Source organism: Peromyscus californicus, unplaced genomic scaffold, assembly GCF_007827085.1.
Source record: "Peromyscus californicus insignis strain IS unplaced genomic scaffold, ASM782708v3 Scaffold_21__1_contigs__length_65335640, whole genome shotgun sequence".
NCBI lineage: Eukaryota > Metazoa > Chordata > Mammalia > Rodentia > Cricetidae > Peromyscus > Peromyscus californicus.
In genome coordinates this window covers 50,582,340-50,587,451 of record NW_026294514.1, presented here as the reverse complement: position 1 = coordinate 50,587,451, position 5,112 = coordinate 50,582,340, and positions in this window count along the sequence as shown.

Sequence of the window (5,112 nt, the reverse complement as noted above, 5' to 3'; positions counted from 1 at the left end):
GAAACTTCATCTTTACTTCAAACCATTACTGGTGGTAAATGAGCCAGATTCATTTTTAGCCATTTAATCATTTTCAAGGGAAGCTTTATTTCTATTATTTTCTTTTCTTTGTGAACTTCAAAATAGCTTTTATTCTACATTGTTATGTTGCATAGAAGAAATTTTAAATTAAGTATTATTTGAGACCAAAATATGTTTCTGGAATCATAATGCTTTATATCTGTATTGTTTAATATTTGAAAAGCTTGTAATTTTCTATTATGATGAACTAAAGTTGCTTTGTCTTTCACTCTTTTGGGTGTGCATTGTTTCTTCTTTTCTTTCTCTCTTTTTGTTTGTTTGCTTTATTTTTTCAAGACAATTTTTCTGTGTAGCACTGGCTGTCCTGGAATTCTCTCTGTAGACCAGGCTGGACGTAAACTCAGAAATCTGCCTGCCTTTACCTCTCAAGTTCTGGGAATCAATTGCCACCACACCCAGTATCATGCATTTTCCCAGGGTTTACTTACTTTACACATGTCCATTTCAAAATTGAAAAAAATATTAAATTATGAAAAAGGTTAGCATGTTTTGTTGTTGTTACACAATCTGAGGCTACAAAACACAATAACAATTTTCTTCAAGAAACTTTTATTTATTGACTGATTTACTTTTATATTTATTTAGATGAGAGCAAAGATCTACACTTTTGGGATGCAAAGACTTTGGCAGTAGTACTTATTTTTAAGCTTTCCACATGTTCATATAAATTTGTTTTTAATTATTGATTGTATGATCTGCTTTTTCTCTGTAGGCCATTTTACCGTTTATTTATTTATTGAGATTATTTATTTTCAAAATACACAAGGGACAAGTTTAATGAAAAGACATATTTATTCTCAGCCTTACATTTTTAGTTGCACTTGTGAACCACCCTCCTTGTTTTAGCAAAACATTTATAATAATTTTGCCTAAAGCAGTCCCCTCTTTATTGGTTTTTAATCGATACTTCATTTTTGAGCATGTGCAAATTTTGGCAAATTATTTGTGTTAATGTTTACTTAAGAATTAAAAAAATAATTGAAGTTCATTGTGACGATGCAACATTAAAAAGTGGTCAGGTAGTGAACGATCAATAAATACCATGGTTTTAATCTCTTGCTTCTACTCTTGTAGTCTTATTGATCTACTTTGGTTTGCTAAGTACATAAAAACAATTGCTACCAGAACCTGATGTCTCTCTTCTCAGACTTGTATACAGTTGTGAATAACTGCACAATTTAAACTTAAAACACTTTGATGTCTGCCTCCGATCCCCAACAAACTCTAATGGAAGAGGGACTAGATGGAATTAGATAAAAATAACTAAGGGAATAAGCTTAGTTTTACTATATAAGTATATTTATCATATTAATTACTGTGTGTTGCTTTACCCTGGGCATAGTGGCTTCTTTTTATCTCTACTTAAGAACCTGTTTTTTAAGAAGTTAAATAATTTCAGATTATTGCAGTCCTGAATAATAAAACTGGCCATTAGATTATAGATTCTCCTAAATTACCTATGTTTTTGACACACATAGGTCAACACCTGTGTTTACTATGCCCAGTGCTTGGAATTAATATAATTGAATATCTAAATGTGAGCTAACATTCCCCAAGCCTCCTCACCTTACTAGGTAATTCCTTTTCCATGTTTAATGACTCAGTGGCTAGTTTTGAAACTGTATTTTGATTACATTTTCCTTGTCATTTCTTCCCACCAAATCCTCTCATATATCCTTCCTTTCTCTTCTTCCTGTTGATGGAAGGAAGAAAAGTGATAGTTTGAAAAGGTCCTTTTTTGAAATAATAGTGCTTTCCCAGGTTTTCTATCTTTAATTCTTTAATCTAGCCAGATCTGGCTGGATTAGATTATATAAATCAATATTTTAACTTATAAACTAGCCAGTAGCTTACAAAACTCTACCTAGAATGACATTTCTGTGCTTTACCCAATGGAGAAAATTGAGAAAATATTACTTAAAAATAGACAGATTACATTTAGTCTTGTCAGCATGTGCATGTTTTCCATGTTATGTCACAGCTTTTGTTTTGTTTTGTTTTGTTGTTTTGAGACAGGGTTTCTCTGTGTAGTTTTGGTGCCTGTCCTGGATCTTGCTCTGTAGACCAGGGTGGCCTCAAACTCACAGATATCCTCCTGGCTCTGCCTCCCAAGTGCTGGGATTAAAGGCGTGTGTCACCGCTGCCCAGCTTGTCATGTCACATCCTTATTGACCTACTTCTGTTGGGGAATATTATTTTAAGGTGTGTTACTTTTGTTTATGTTGCATTTGTTTAACTCTGTGAAGCTGTGTTACTGTGCCTGTCTAAAACACCTGATGGTCTAATAAAGAGCTGAATGGCCAATGGCAAGGCAGGAGAAAGGATAGACAGGGCTGGCAGGCAGAGAGAATAAATAGGAGGAGAAATCTGGGAAGAAGGATGAAGAGGAAGGAGGAGGACTTTAGGGGACAGCCACCCAGGCACCCAACTACACAGCCAGATACTGAGCAAGAAGGAAAGAAATGGTATACAGGAATAGAGAAAGATAAAAGCCCTGAGGCCAAAGGTAGACAGGATAATTTTAAGTTAAGAAAAGCTGACAAGAAGCAAGCCAAGCTAAGGTCAGGCATTCATAATTAAGAATAAGCCTCCCTGTGTGATTTATTTGGAAGCTAGGTGGCAGCCCCCCTGCCCAAGAGCAAAAACAACCGACTACATACTTCCTCCAAAAATACACTCAGTTTTGTTAAATAACCTTCAGTGGTAGGGCTCATCTGGGTTAACAGAATATGATCATGTTCATCTCATGAAGTTTTTACTGATCTTACAAAAGTATGATACATTATGTATTCAGCTCTAAATTAATGATTTACAATGGGACATAACAAAGATATTTATCAAATTTTAACACACTAGCAATATTGTAGCTATTTCTAAAATTTAAGATTTAATACACTATTCAATAAATAATCACTTACATAGCTCAAGAATAGAAAAACTTTACATTGTAGTCTGTAGCAGTTTCCCTTATAGCACTCTTTTCCAGCCTTCTGATTCTCCTCCAAGGAGGAAAGCAAAGCTGACCCTTTATTAAAATATTCACACAGTTATCACATACATACATACGTTTCTAAATGTATATGCCTCTTATTATCTTAAATAAATAGTATAAATACATACATACGTAAAATCTATCTCATATTAGTTCATAAAAATTTTGCTTATCCAGAGTGAGATACAGTTAAATGGTAGACTGATTACATACCACAAATGGTTCAATTATTTTCAGTCTCTAGTACCATTTAAAAAAAAGATCAACTTTGCTTATGCCTTTACTCTAGCATGACATGTAGATGTACTATAGTTTCTTAAACTTTTCCTCTCTAAATAAATATTTAGGTTTTTCCAAAATTCGAACTAATGTAAACAGTGCTACATTGAGATTTTTTATCTTTCATCTGTTGATGAGTGTTCTTGGCTGGCTCCTGTGCATATATTATTTTTATAATCAGAATTGAAGTCACTGACTACTAAATGCATAATGTTCATTCTAGTGTAGTTATTTTGTTTCCTTGTCTTATAATTCAGATTAGTACAGTTTTTCTTCTGCTAAATCAAATTTACAAGCATTCCTAATTAAAATAACATTTTGAACCATAGAGAGTATAGGGCCAGACAGTGTTACAGAGTGAGAACCTGTATCAACAGCAAGAAAAATCTAACCAACCAATTAAACAGACAAACAAAACCCACATTACATTTTCTTACTGTAGACAATAAGATGTGCTACTTTTGCTGGATTATATTTTGAAGAGTAAAATGACGAACATCTAATTTACTTATTGAAAAGAAAAAACTATTTTATGTATTATTATTATTATTACTTTATACATTTCTCGTGTAACCTGAGCTGGAACTTGCCATATAGTTGAGTTGACCTTAAATTTCTAATACTCATACTTTACCAAATACTGGGATTACAGGCATACACCACCACACTCCACTGTTTTTTTTTTTTATTCTAAATCTACTTTTAGTTTTGATGAATCTGGATATGACAAGGTTTCAGTTTCTGCTGTTTCCACAACTAGATGACTAGATGTTGCCTATGGGAAAGAGAAGTACTGGCACAGATCTTCAACCTCTCTAGCATTACATCTTCCCTCCCTCCTCTGTACATGCCTTTGTCTTGTCAATTGTACTTGCCTGGAAATCACACATCCCATAGCTCTAATAAGGTGCTTGTAAACAGTCCTTTCCAGTGATGTTAAGCATCTCTTACAGAAGACATGCAAACTAAATAAAAGCCCAGGCGAGAAACATTGACTAGAATTTAGTGTGAAAGTGCTTGGCATGAGGGGTACAGCTCTGCACTCATTCGGGGGGCAGTTCCATGGTTACTCTAGAAATGCTCATGTTTCAGTTTATTTAAAATTTAATGACAATTTAAGAAATAAAACTTCAGAATAAAATTGTGAATACTAACCCCATGCTTTGCATGCGTTTCCAGGCTGGCGCAGCTGAACAATGGGGTTGTGATAGTTTATTCATTTGCCAAATGAGTTCAGCTTTATCTTCCCATAGCCTGCCCCTGTCAGGCCTTCCAGAGAGTGTTCTGCAGCTGTGTGGCTTTGCTACTGAAAGAATTGTGTCTCTTCTCTGAAGTCAGCTTATCATTTTCGTTTTCTTAATTTTCTCTTTATTTTTCCTTCTCAACCCCTCTCTTGGTCTTATTTAAGAGATGTTCTTCAGCCTCTTATATGTTCCTTTTGATAGATGACTTTATAAAACAAAAGCACAGAGAGACTTTGAATGTAGAGATTGCCTTAAATACAAGATGATCCTATATTGATATACTTAGCTAAACTATACCTTATAAAGCAAGCTGGGAACCATGTTGAAGTTCACGATTTGTGCTGCCACCCGAAACCATGCAGAAGTCTATGATCTGGCTGCTGTGGGCAGGGAAGCTTCTTTTGCAGTTAGATCATGACTGCAGACTCAGAGTGACATGGATGGATTCTGTGACAACCTCCTCCCCGCCCCTCCCCCGCCATTCACAAAACAAAACAAACAAAACCAGTCCAGACA